Source organism: Hippocampus zosterae, chromosome 3 (genome assembly GCF_025434085.1).
Source record: "Hippocampus zosterae strain Florida chromosome 3, ASM2543408v3, whole genome shotgun sequence".
NCBI lineage: Eukaryota > Metazoa > Chordata > Actinopteri > Syngnathiformes > Syngnathidae > Hippocampus > Hippocampus zosterae.
Genome location: NC_067453.1, coordinates 17,602,482 through 17,616,899, shown reverse-complemented (window position 1 = coordinate 17,616,899; position 14,418 = coordinate 17,602,482). Strand labels below are relative to the sequence as shown.

Sequence of the window (14,418 nt, the reverse complement as noted above, 5' to 3'; positions counted from 1 at the left end):
CGAGGCAGTTGCGTGAGATCACACCTTGAGCCACTGATGTCACGCACTAACCTTGGCAACCAGCTTTCAGTTTTTAGACCCTCATGTTATTGCTTGAGAAAGTTAAGCTACCTGTAATTATAGTTGAAAATAGCATTGATATCAATAACCTGAATTTAGGGAGCACTTTAGAAGTTCACTAAATTGCACTATTAATTTATATTTCATCTCATCTCATCTCATCTTCCGAGCCGCTTGATCCTCACTAGGGTCGCGGGTAATTTATCTTTTTGCACTTTTATTGTTTTTAGTCATTTTTTTGTTGTTCAATTATGTCCTCTGTTAAGATATCAAGCAAGGCTTGGATGTCAGTAATGCGAGTTGTTTGTCAAGCTTGACGAATAGAATCTTTTTATGTGCTCAACAAGTGTTGAGTCTTTTGAACAGGTGCCGTGTTACTTCTGCGGAACAGTGATGTTAGGTGTCAGAAAGCCAGTGGTTCTCAACGATGATGCATCAATTAAAAAAAAACATGGCTCTCCACATCCATTCATTTGAATGTGCTTAATGTATTTCATGTTTTAAATGTATTGATTAGTGTGCATGATCTATTCTTCTACTCACGTGAATAATGTGCCACTTGCGCTATTTAAGGGATGGTTTTTAGGCAAGTTATTGAGAGGTAATGCATGATCAATTTGATACGTCGACTTGGAGAAGCGCTTGGGATTTTGCCCCGGGGCAGATTATTGGTGGATATTTAAAATTACATTTTCTCAGCCAATTGGAGAAGGGATTCCCTGCAGTAGCAAACAAAAATCACACTTTGAGGAGATACAGCATGTTGAGAAATTATCAATATAAAAAAGGCAGGGTTCCCCCACCCCCAACACAAAAACAACTCAATTTCTGCAGATCCCGTTGTCGGATTTTCAAAATTCTTGGTGCATTGCACTCAGGAAGCGGCAGTCCCAATCACACTCATAATTTTGACATCATGTCATTTTGGCGAAATCTTTTCACACTGCAAATTCTGTAAAGATCGCATGTTCTAAATCCGGGGTGGGGAAACTTTGGTCCTCGAAAGCTGCTATCCTGCCTGTTTTAAATATTTCCCTCAGCCAACACACCTGATTCAAATGATCAGGATCGGTATCAGGCTTGTGCAGAGCTTGCTGATGAGCCGTTTGAATCAGGTGTGTTGGAAGAGGGGAAGCATCGAAAACGGCCCTTGAGGTTTACAAGTGTTGTCTCAAAAATTCGGTCTCCATAACTGTAGTAATCCTCAGTTTTTATGAGCACAAAATACAAGATTGTGAAAGTGTAGCTGTGGCTGGGATGTAAAGAAGGAAGATTTTACTGTGGACTGTACTGTTTGGATTCAACATGGCGTTTTCCCTTTACAACCAGCATGTTGCGCATGCATGGCTGCGTACAAATCCTCTGCTTTGGCCCATTGACTTTGTCCGCCACACCTTTTTGTTGCTTCCCCCGAAGTCTGCATGCACTTCTGCGCCGGAGATCTGCATTCTCATATTCTTGTTTGCACGCGTCACAGACATGGCCGTGTCATGAAGGCAGTGGGATAACCAGCTTAGCTTCATTCAGGCAGCCAGGTGAAGCAGAGCGAAGCAAAGCTGAGGCCAAGGACCACCACCGCCACCGGCAGCAGCAGCGGCGGCACTCTGCGTTTATCCACCTAAGGTGATGCAGGCCTTGTAGTCTAGCCTGCATAAGCCGATGTGTAGTCATGCATCTGCGTGTATGTGTGTGTGCGTGCGCACACATGGCTTTTGCTATCTCCCCTTCACACCTTGCCCTACTGACAGCTTGGTAACACCTAACATTGGGGGATGTAGAGGGTGAAAGGGGGAGACTGAGTTGGAGGGGAACACAGGGGTGAAGGGTAAAGGGGGATAGAGTGGTGTTTGAGGGTGGGCAACACTTGCGCAGAGCCGGTGAGTGGGAGCGTCGGAGGCCAGAGCAAGGTGAGCATCGGCAGGGGATTATCGGTGTTTTCATGTTCTTCTGTCTTTCACCTGCTCACCCAACTCTGACTCGCTGGCTGCCTTACAGAGACGCTGGCAAGACTAAACAATGTGAGAGAAACACGCGAGTGCCAGCTCATCCATCCCATGCTTTTGTTTCCTACCGACTCGGTGTAGTGCTGGTCGAGACCACAAAATTACATTTTCAAGTCAAAAAGTCACTATCTTCCAGTTCATACTGTGATTTTTTTATCGTTTCACTGTTACTACTGTTTGTTTATGGCTGTCTATATTCACGCATGACGGTGTTTTGCTACTGGCTATGAATAACTGATCATTAAATCATGCTAAGTACGTTGACGATAGATTTGATCTCATGTTAGTGAGCGTGCGGATGGACATAATGATCAGTTTATGGGTGAGGTGTCTGTCGATGATGTGGATTGCGGATGAATCATATTTTCATGCATTTGAGGAAAGATGGGAGTGGGGGGGTTGTCTCCTTGATTCAACCTCAATGAGTTGTAATCGAAACAAGAGCAACATGACAGCTGCGGGAGGTTGAGTCACATGGTCCACACAACACCGTCATTAAAACACAAGTTCAGAAAAACTCTCTTTCTCCCACCCCATTGAGAACAATAACAACAAAAGAACGATTAATTTTCTCCATAGTCAATCAAGGATATCGCTAAATGACAATTCATTTCTGGCCAAACTAGCTTGCCGCCTAAGCGTGTTGCTCCTGAAACCGAAAATAACTTGCTGTGGGAAGGCAAATAAATAAATGTCTTCTTTGCAGGTGCTCCATCAATCTTTAATTCTCCAGCTACTTCTCGGTGAAAGTTGTCTTGGTGAGGATTTTATAACGGTCACACTGCCGTCCATTGTGAAATGGCGTCAATAATATCAACGCGCGTGTCCCGCAACTAACCGATTTTGTCCTCAAATGGATCACTTCAGCCGTAGCCATCCGTCTTTCTTTTGCTCTCTTTATATGGATTTCACCTCTGTCTCGTCTTCACACAGATTAAATCTGTATTAGCAGTCGGGCACTCGGCTAATTGCAGTCTGTTAATTGAACACGAACAAATGCATGATGGGAGAAGAGAAGAGGTGGGATGAAGAGGGAGGAGGTGGTGGGCGAGTGAGCGAGCACCGCTTCCGACTTATCAAAATATTATTTCAGTGGATTAATCCCTTTTTAATGTGTGTCTTTAGTGAGGCGCGACAGCGAAAACCTCCTCCTCTGTCTGTTCCGCAAACCTCTCTATCCTATCTCTCTCTCCTCGCGCTCTCAGCTCTTAGCCCCTCGAGTCTCTCATGCATTATGTAGTGATGATTATTACTTAATTACACATTAATAAATCCGCTTCATTTGCAGGACATTAAACTGGAGTTGAGCACATATGACAGGGAGACGGAGACGGGGTGGTGGGGGTGTGTGATGGTGGTGAAACAGGGAGCACTTACTCTTGTGCGTCTGTTGAGTTTGTTGAGACTGTTGTTTATCGTCAGCCGATGGCGAATGAGCATTTTGACCAGGGACGTCAAGCGAGCTAACTCCTCCGGGCTAATGGCATCAATTCCACTCAATCTCCTCCTTTCAGCGTCGTCCTCTTGTTTACACCCCATCTCATTTTCTCCCGCACTGTGTGCACTGGGCATCATGGAAGCAGATTTTGAGTTGGGTTATGAAGAACTTCGCCTGGAGCCTCTTTCCAAACACGAAAGCGGCATCACGATGATGAAGCCTGTTCGTCTTCGCAATCCTATTTCTATCATGCATTACGACGCCGCGCAATTGAATGTCTGTATGTTATCGGAATTTAACTAACAGACTCTGGGACCGTAATTGTTCATCGCGGCGAGTTACAGTTATTGTCAATTAAGTGTGCAAGACATTAAATTAAGTGGTGCCAAGCTGCTAAAATAAGTCAAAATTAATTGTGGTTGGGAAATGTCATTAAGTGGCAATCCATTTTAGGGCTTCGGTTGTTATGAGACTCGCCTGATGTGCGTGTCAACGTACAGCGTGGTGTGTCACTTCTTCTTTTACAGCCTTTGCGTCTGTCCTCGCTGTTGGTGTGTTAATAGTGCACCGGCAAGTTTTCCTTTTTTCCTCCCCTTCTCAGGCCACATCTGGCTTTGCCATTATTGTAGCTTTAATAATGTCATTTTTTTTTGGGGGGGGGGGGCACAGTTTACAGACTCTGGCCCGCTCTTCTAAAACTTGGTGTCCTTACCCTCGTCACTTTGTATTGCTGCCGGATCAGTATGGCACTGGAAATTTGGGGATCGCGGTTTGGTAGAACTGAGCAATGAATGAAATTGAAATCGATATCACAATGTAGTGGAATGCAATTTTCAAATTGCAAAGGATGCAATTTAGGATGGGCGGTGGGGGCGGGGGTAGGGTCATTTTAGTCGGTCTGCATGTTTTTTATTTTTATTTTTCCCATTATGTAGATATGTGTAGTGTCTGAAAGTTGTGATAAAGCCACAAAATTACATGAACCCTCTCAGGGACAGCGGGTACTACAGTGGACGGCTTATCATGTTATCAGGTTACAGGGCGCATGAAAGGGTTCATGTTATCGAATTTACTGACGTAAGTTTATGACAAACTTGCGAGGGCTCATTTTGTGAAGTTGTCTTTGTGAATGCTTACAAGACTGCAAGTGTCACATTAATTCATGGTTCATTTGCCTTTATTAAGTCGAAGACAAATCTTGTTTATTCTAACCGATTGATTTATTGCTTCTGTTTACCAAAATCTACATGGGAAGATCACCTTGGAAAAAGAAAAATCTCATATCAAAGTTTTTCAAAATGGGTCAGCCTTCGCACCTAGGAGGTGCCAAGGAATAACTTTGCAAAATCGGAATGTATCCAACTTGGATCAATATTACTGGTGGACTACTTATGATGAAAAAGTAGCGCGCATAATACGTTCCATGCGGTAGATGTAACAAACGCGCCAGACGCTCTGTGCTAAAATTCATGAAAAAGGCCAACGTTTAGTTGTATTTCTGCTTCACAGTTGCAACCGTGCCATGTCATTTAATGCAGCGCGAGATGCTTTCAACAATCGTGCGGCCATTGGACGCATAACAACATGGATCTGCTCCTGTCTAAAAGCTTGTATTGGCTTTGCATAAAAGCTCGTTGAACCATTAAATGGCTCTCGAAAAAGCTTTGTTTGAATTTCTATTGACTTTGACTACTCAGCAGGGAATGGATTTGAGTTTTTATTTTTTTTAATGGGACAAAACAAGCTAATCTAATTGGTGATTGGTGGAACCCAACGGCACTTTGCGTTGAATATAATGGGACTCGGGTTGATCTGTACTCAATTAGGACCAAATTATAGCACACTTGAAGGCTGCGAGTGAAACAGACCTGAGTTGATTTCATTTTTTTTTCTTTTTTCTTCTTCTCAACAGATTTTTGACATGCCACTTTTTGGAGTGCTGCAGGTGTGAATAATAAAATAACGGATGGTGGCATTCCATTTAGCAGCTTTAGTTTGGCGGCTCTAGTGGAGCTCATGCTGAGTACCTGACACGCTGTCACATGATGCTCAATTGCAAAGAGCCTTTTAGATACACCTGAGCATTTCCCAGTATGAATTTTCCAAAATGCCTTTGGTAAATAAATCATTTGGACATTTTAATTGATGCACACAACTGTTGGAAATTTCAGATTTTGCATAAAATTGCTATTACTTCAGGTCATTCGTTTAGCATCAACAGATTCCAGTTTAAATTAAATAGTCAAAACACATTTGTAGATTCATGTTAATAACATCTTGAACCCTTGATTGTTGGTTTGACCTCATGATTAAAGGACACTTTCAAATCCATTTGTTTTCTGCAGCTTACCCTCTGATTTTTATTTATTTCTATTTTTTTAAATAAATCAACAGAAAATATTGACAAAATGTTAACTTTCTTGCTTGTGTTCTTCCCTCTAAGCTGGTCCAGTAAGTGAAAAGAATCGCGACCATGAGCATTATTACTCACCCCCAAAATCCCCATTTCCTCATCATGGGTGCGTTCGGAAACACGCTCCAATTGCCCCGCTTCACTAAGACCATTCGGAAACCCAGAATGTTCTCTTCTGTTATTCAGTGTGCCCCCCAGAATGGTGTACCGGAGCCTAGTGCATCAGGCAGTACAAGGAAAGTAAAGTTGAAGTTGAAGCACAAGCAGCCACTCAGTAACAGCATTAAACTTTTTCTTAGTTTCAAATGGCTTACCTTCACCAGAATCCGGCATCACATTATAACTCAAGGTACAATCTCTGTTGGCTCATGTGCCTTTTGGTCCTTCTAAGTCCTTGTTGAAAACAAAAGTTGCCATGACTACCATCATTGTTCTTCATCTTTCGTCTTCTTCTGCATCTTGTAAGCGGAAAGTTTGTTAAGTTTAGTGTAATAAGCATTTAGAATGATGGGCATCCTTCACAGAAATTCACCGATTGTGAGGGATTATTGAACATATCACCCGCGAAAAGTGACATAACACTTGAATGCGATTTATTGTTTGGTATTTGTTAGTCTTGTTTCGGATGGATGTGAATGCAACATTGCCAGTGTAGCATTTCACATGCCTAACTTTCATAGAGCTGGCATGGAGTGAGTTCCCACTCTGTGTCCCATTCGAAATCTCATTTCGATTTATGTCCTATGGCGTTTGTGCGAGTTCGAATGCCAGCGGTAAACCGTTATCAGCGGCTGACCTGGTGCGGTCGTGCATGGGTGTTTGTGGGGAAACCACGCGTCACGGCCCAGGACTGTGCCATTGTTGCAGCTTAGCTGACCTTGTTTATCTGCTGCTAACTCACTGGACCTTGACACCCACACCTCTGGAGACCCCGGAACAACGCCCCCCATAACGCCAAGGCACACATCGCCACACAAATGTGTCCGAGAAGACAAAGATGACACTGGTGTGACTATATGTACACACACACACACACACACACACACACACACACACACACACACACACACACACACACACGTGCTCTGTTAAATCATACCTAGCTTGCCATCTGGCCACTGTGTGTCATTCATGGAATGAATGTGGTGCTCCAAAGTTTGATTCCATTTCGTCCCTGTAAAAGTTGAATGCAAAATTGTTGATCTTTTGCCAGTTTTATCGCTTTAGATTGATGCTAGCGGGAAGGCGACTTTGAGTTTTGTGCATTTGTTTTGATATGAGTGCTTTCAATTTATCAAGGTAATGTTTTCTGGACACTTTCCCTTCATCAATCTTTCCTCGCTTCTTCCTTTACTCAGTCAATCGCAATTCTCCCTCGACTCCTTCCTCAACCCCCTCCGTTGATACCTGCCGTGCATTAAACATTAGTGGTGGGGGCAATTATGAGCACCCCTCTTCACATGTTCCTGTTTCATGATATATTCATTGGATAGGCTGCTTTTTGTCTCTGATACTTCCTCAAAGGTCGACAATTTCATCTTAGCGCACCGTTGTATCGCTCTGACCACAAAGATTATTTTATGGCCTCTTTCCCTTTCCCGTCGTGACCCAACATAACCGGTGTGACACACACTGGTGTTTATTGTCCCTCGAGTGTGAAGTTGAACAGGACAAGCTAACTGTCATGTTCTCTCTCCCTTTTTTTTTTTATTGGACACTTTGACCGTCCTTTGTTGTGTGCCTCACTTAAGAGCTACCATTGCCTTTTTTTTTTGTGCCGGAGTCTTTAGTTGGTTTTTCTAAGTCCTTTCCATTCACCTTCCACTCAAAAGGCAAGTGGGCCCCGCTGTGAGCAATACAATAGAACGAGTGGGGGCGACAGCCAATGAGAGTGTGAAAGCAACAGTGACAGCTGATGAAATGAAACAGAGTTGAAGTGGTGTTAGAAAAAAAAATGAGACATTTCAATGTTTTCGCTTCAGTGCAAAGGCATTGTTGTGTGAAACCCTTTTGTTTCTAAGCGGCAATTTGAAGTTACTCGTGGAGCAGAATTCACACATTCTCTACCCATTAACCTTTCTAATGAGATGCACCAAAATCAAGGCACAAGGTAATCAGGGTGGGTACACTCTTGAATAATTTATGAAGCGATCACTAATTACTTTGCAAATTCTTCTTAAATACTTAATAAACTTTTCACAAGTCATTGGACAAGAACAGTGAGTCTATCCCGCTTGCCAAATGGTGAGACTACATTTTGCGAGACTGCTTTTCTCCATTAACTGGTCCTAAAAGCTCATTACTAAGTAATGATGTTTTAGACTTTACAATAATGGCCTCCATTTGCCTATTAACATGGCATAGTAAGGCCACGTTGAAAAAAAAGTTCTGAGTAAAAATGTACTCAGACAAAATTCCTACAGTTTTTTTGGGGGGCGGGGGTATCAGCAGATATCAGAAGTCTTCTTTTTAAATTATAATAGGACAAATCACTTTTGCGGAAAAAAATGGAGATGATCATTGTTATATCATGATCATCATTAAAAACAGAAGAGAGAATTTCACTTAGCAAAGTATGTAAAATCGTTTATTCAAAATGATAATGACGACGGTGTTGGTGAACCAAAATATTGACTACCGGTGATTCATTGTTTGTCACAAACTGTACCTATACTGCACAACTTAATATTGGCCAAAATTAAGCTTTAATTCTAAGTGGCTCCTTTATTTATTTCAACATGATGAACAGATTCTTCCATCCATCCACTTTCCGAACCGCTTCATCCTCACTAGGGTTGCGGGGGGTGCTGGAGCCTATCCCAGCCATCTTCAGGCAGTAGGCGGGGGACACCCTGAACCGGTTGCCAGCCAATCGCAGGGCACACAGAGACGAACAACCATCTGCGCTCGCACTCGCACCTAGGGAAAACTTCGAGTATTCTATTAATCTGCCACGCATGTTTTTGGAATGTGGGAGGAAATCGGAGTACCCGGAGAAAACCCACTAAGGCATGGGGAGAACATGCAACCTCCACACAGGAAGGACGGAGACGGATTCAAACCCTGCACCTGGGCGCTGTGACGCAGATGTGCTAACCAGTCGACTGCCGTGCCGCCTTGAATGTATTCTTGCGAATGTAAATAATTCTTTATTGTAAAATGTTTTTCTCTGTATTTCTTTTACTTTATTCTTCGAGTTTTAGGGGTATTTTTTATGGTAGGTGCCTAATACTTCTGATTAAGTTGAAATGGCAGTGTGCATCCTAAATCTATGGAATCAGATATGTTTAAGATGTTTTAAATGGTATTGGACCATGATGACTGATCAAGGATTCAGCACAAAAAACAAAACAACAACAAACAAAAAAACCTTGCCAAATAGTGAGCCCGCACTAATAGCTATTGTGTTATCCATGGCTATTTATTCTGTATTCATTCAACCAGGTTATTAACTGTTAAGGGGTACCTGTAACGCTCTGTGCATACGCATTGTGTAAATTTTCCTTGTTAATCCCAATAGAATACTGAGAAGTGAGCTAATCTGTCTGCCAGCCCCGCCAAATGACACAAATCACTTCATTTGTCATTTCCTTTCCGTCTGGTTCTGTGTGTGTGTGTGTCTGTGTGTGTGTGTGTTTCTCTGCCGCTCCCCTCCTAATCAAGTTTGTATCAAGCTAAATAATGCCTAAGCGTGAAATTGGTGTCTTCAGTCAGGAAGCGCTCCCCAGCCTGTACTACACGAGAAGGCAATTATGAAGCCCTCCCAACCCTCCACCCTCCATCTTGTTCTCCCCTTCTTCTTTGCATGCCATCCGTTTCTGCTCTTCCTCACCCCGTCTGTGCTCGTGTTTGCACTAAGTCTTACCAATGTTGAACTTGGTACCGTGTTGGTAGTGGAAGCTGCCGGAGGAGCTTGTAGTTATTTCTCCAGTTATTTCTGGAGTACCTCCCAAGAGCAGAGGTACTCCAGAGGAATGTTTGCCTTTCCTACTTGTGACCATGCTTTAGTCTTACATTTCTTTTCGTTCTTCTCTCTCGCACGCTCGCTCGCACGCACATACACATACAGTCTTATCCAAGCGGGATGCCAAGGGTTGTACCTCACAAAAACAAGAGCACGCGCACACATTCCTCCTCTTGTCGCTCTGTCTTCTATTGACTCAATGTGCAACATCTCTGACAGCAAAAAAAAAAAAAAAGCAGATCAGAGAGGCTCTTTAATCTCACGCTGTGTTGTTTGGCCCCGAACATCAACTCTGTGCTTGTTGTTGTGTGTGATGCTTCCTTGTTTTCAGAGGAGCCTTTGTGCTCCTGTATTTTACCAGTAATTTTAATGTCCCGCGGAATAATATAATATTTGTTTTGATCAAATTTGTCATTCTTCAGTCAATGACATGGAAGGCCAATTGCATACGTTTATTTTTGTCATTCCTCGCCCCCCACAATGATGGTGAATTTTGGGATGTTTGTGTGTGTGTGTGTGTGTGTGTTCAAGTCAAGACAGAGTCTGAGTGATTTGTTGAATATGGTCCAGTGTATGTTCGGCCTAGGTCGCATAGCAACTCAGCTGCATAGCACAGCATGATGTAAAACCACAATGACCTCATATACAGTAAGAATCCAACAGAACAAGACACAAAAGGAGAACGATTTTACAACTGAAGAAAGTAGAAAGTCGGACAGTATGATAAGAATATGAACAGACGAGAATAAAAAAAAAATAGGCATGGTGCAATGAAGCTTGTCCGTCAGGCTTTGTGGCGATGGTGCTTCACTTCCATCCGTCTAAGCCCTCTGCACCCTTTGTCCCTTTGCACACACATGCTCACAAACAAAAGCACGCAAACACAAACAGTCCCAAACCTCAAACTGGTCTGGCGCTCTGCATGCGTATGCGTGGTTTTGTATTTTAAGGCCGTTTTGTTCCTGCAGGCAGACACAGAGAATGGGTTCAGTGCTGATAAAAGTATTTGGTTAATCAGCTTCTGGCCTTGTCCCCTGACTAGCGAGCCTTGCGTGTGCCATGTGTGTTTGACACAGGCAGTTGAAGTTGGGAAGGCTCCCCGGGGTCGCGAGCTGGGGATAAAGATTGGCATCAATTCTCTGCCAATAGTGTCATAAAGTCGTTCCAGGGGGACAGGAAGGGCAGCCAATGAGAGGGTCCTCGTGGAGCTGGTGGCAGGTTATGGAGGGGAGGGGAGGTGCAAGAGAGCAGGAAGTAGGTTGGAGAGGGGAGGCAGCAGAGCACATGGTTGAGGGAAGAGCAGAAAGTGTCTGGGATGAGAAGGAGAGACAGTCAGAAAAGATCGAGAAACACAGAGAGTAAGAGAGCGAGGGAGTCGGATGACAATTACCCTCTTGACTCCTGTCCAGCACCAGTTGTCAATCACCTGCCTCTCATGGGGAAAAAGCAGCTTATCATTGGCTGCGCTGACCCACATTCCGCCCCTCTGGGCCTCCTGGCCGGTGCGTGATTGGCCGCTGTGACCCGTTCATCAACTAGATCTGGGAACACCAAAGCCTAGGGCTGCCTTGGGAATAAGTGGCCCTGATACAGTGTGTGTGGGAGTGTGCGCGCACACGTGTTGTTTTCGAAGAAAAAAAAAAGACAAAAGCTTATCTTGTTATGGATGTAACTGCGTTCGTGGGGCAAGGCTCAGACAAAAGATGAGGGATCAAGAGTGAATGCTGAGGGATGCGCGCAAGACGGAGCTAATGGTACAAAAATCGGATGATGGAATAAGGCGGAGCATGACGGCAATCAGTGGTCCGGGAACACCAGTGAGGACAGAGACAATTATGGAGACTGGCTAAACGTAGACTAAAGATGGAGAGGGAGGGAGGGGACAGCAAAGGAATTTAAGGTCTAAACAGTAGCGCACAGAGAGTGCAGACCTATCAGAAGTCACATAATATTGGGTTGTGTTGCTAACAAATGTAAGGTTGAACAATTGATCAAATTCATCAGTGAACTTGCCTGAGAGTCGTGTGTGTGTGTGTGTGTGTGTGTGTGTGTGTGTGTGTGTGTGTGTGTGTGTGTGTGTGTGTGTGTGTGTGCGTGCGCGCCCTTTACATTGGAAGAGGATCTGGTGGGAAAAAATATTGGCATACAAATTGCAATTTTAATTGGATTATTTTTCAAAATCGTTCAGCACAAGACAAAAGAAATAATAATGATAATAATCCCACATTCAATGCATTTCAGTTTGTTTTACCGTCACTCATCGTAGTTGTTTACTCACCTGACTTTTGTGCAGGCAGTGTAAGTCCTGTTTTGCTGATGGTATGAATGGTTGTATGTCTCCAAATGTTTTTTTTTTTTTGTCTGTATACGATCATTGGAAGAATATCATAAAAGTCTAGGTTCTCACAGAGATTGGCAACTCAAGATTTCAAAGCCATAGCAATGAACACTTAAGCTCCCCTCCTGAGGTAATAATTACGGCCAGTAGAAACGGAGGTGTTCTCTCTCTGCCTTAACTTGCCTGAGTTTCCGATTAATTGACTTTTGAGAGAGAATAGCCGTTGAAACCTTGAATGGCACAACGTGAAAAGACTTTTGTCAAAGATTGGATTTTAGGTAAAGCAACAGCAGCAAACTCGTGCGTGTGTGTTTAACCTGTTCATTGTGTTCATTTTATTCCTGTACGTAAATGTGCTCTGCCTAGATTCTCCCTATTGCAAAAATATTTCATAAATCCTAAATGTATGGTTTCTCACTCGTTTATCCTATGTCTGATATCTTTAGGCCTTCCACAATCGCGCGTACACACATTCCGCCCCCCATGGTGTGTGCAAGGTTCACACTCACGGTGTGTGTCTCTGAGGAGGGTGTGGAAATCTAAATAAAGATTTGTGTGCTTGGCTAATGAAACACACCGTATTCCCCACAGTCTCATCAAGAAATTGTCTTTTTTTTTTTACTCGCCGTAGAGGTTCCAGTACTTGTAGGTTCATCACCTATACTTTTCAAAAGTAGAGAATGCCAAAATAGTAATCCTGCCACTAACCTAATACTGCAACGGATGGTTAGAAATGCCGTTTAGGGGATTTTAATTCAATCTTTCTTCTGTGATGATTTGTTCATGTGTTCAGTCTGTGCAGTCTGTAGGTAATATCGTGTTTCACTTTTTTGTATCACATCATATAGAAATTCTGTTCAAAACCAGAGTATGTCATAATGTTTTTGGTAGCAGTCGTTTTTGACACCGCCATTCTTGTAGGCCGGTGGGAGAACCGGTAAACTTTAACACAGGATATCTTTCAATCCAAAAGGAACCTTTCACTGATTTATAACTTCTTGTTTTGATTTTCTTGTGAAGATGCCGTGGGACAAAAGCGGAGCTGACAAGGTTAGAGTGAGCGATATGTATAAAAAAGTTCTACGGGTGAGAGAAGGGCAGATCAGAGGTGAGAAATGAAAAAATCGTGTGTTGGGGAGCAGGGGTGCACAGGAAACTCCATTGTGTGGTGGCTCCAGCCATTTCCTGTTTGCCTGCCAGCTGTACTTCCCTCCTTCCTGTTGTACCCAGGAAGTCGCTGTCACATTCCAGCTCTGATCCGACTTCTGTTTGTCAAAAAGGTCTTGAGACATTGTCGTCCCAGCGCTCCTTTTCCTAGTGTCTATTTATAAAGAAGGTAACTCGTACCTTTTGTTCAAGCATGGCCGACAAATCTCACTGCAGACAGGCAATGGACACACAGTGGCGAGCTCCAGAAATGCAGCCAATGTTGTAATCAGTCGTAAGTGTTTTATTTGTTACAATCAAAAGCTGGTTCCCCACCCCATCCCCCCAACTCCGTCATGAAATCCGTTTACAACAGACTTGAATTACCGTACACATTTGAGAGTCTACGCTAACGTAAGCATTGTTAGCTAATGAAGTATAGCATACCACCGCTAGTCAGATCAATTTGTTGGAAAGAGGAAGGATAGACACAGCTGCTAGTACGCTTCCAAGCGCTTTATAAGACAAATGACAACAAAATATAGTCAACACAAGCACATTGATGACCTTCTGATGGCCCCAAATGTCGATGGTACTGAACATGGAGTGGCTAACGGTTTAGCCAGCAAACTCGACATTCCCATTCGCTGACTTCCACATCACTCAGCAAGCCAGGCCTGCCTTTTATAGGCATACTCATTCAACAGCACAGATACTACGGTAGAGAACTTGAGAATGGTGATCTTAAGTGGACAAAAATAATGCCTACACCTTACATGCATATTTCTGGTATTGTATGAGTCACGCTTCAAGTTTAAGTTCAAGTCAAATTTATTGTGAAATGTGCTACATGTGCAACATACAGCACAGATGAAACGTCATTCCTCTCAATCACAGGAGAGAGAGGAGTCGCTGCGGATGCCCGCGCCCACATCAAAAGAACAGTTAACATAAAATGACAACATAATACCACACAACACATAAGACACAGACTGCCAAAATATGTGTCATAAAATAAATATTTGGTGACTACTTGATCCACTTCTATAGACCTGT

General features: G+C 43.3%; 2 protein-coding genes across 3 annotated transcripts in view; one reads left to right on the top strand and one right to left on the bottom strand.

Moving 5' to 3' along the window:
* znf423 (zinc finger protein 423) overlaps nt 1-14,418 on the top strand; it is a 123,314-nt gene that overhangs the window by 2,301 nt on the left and 106,595 nt on the right. The gene's annotated exons all lie outside the window — the stretch shown is intronic.
* The window catches only part of LOC127598052 (tumor protein p53-inducible protein 11-like), an 823,313-nt gene that overhangs the window by 776,138 nt on the left and 32,757 nt on the right, over nt 1-14,418 (bottom strand). The window lies entirely within an intron of this gene.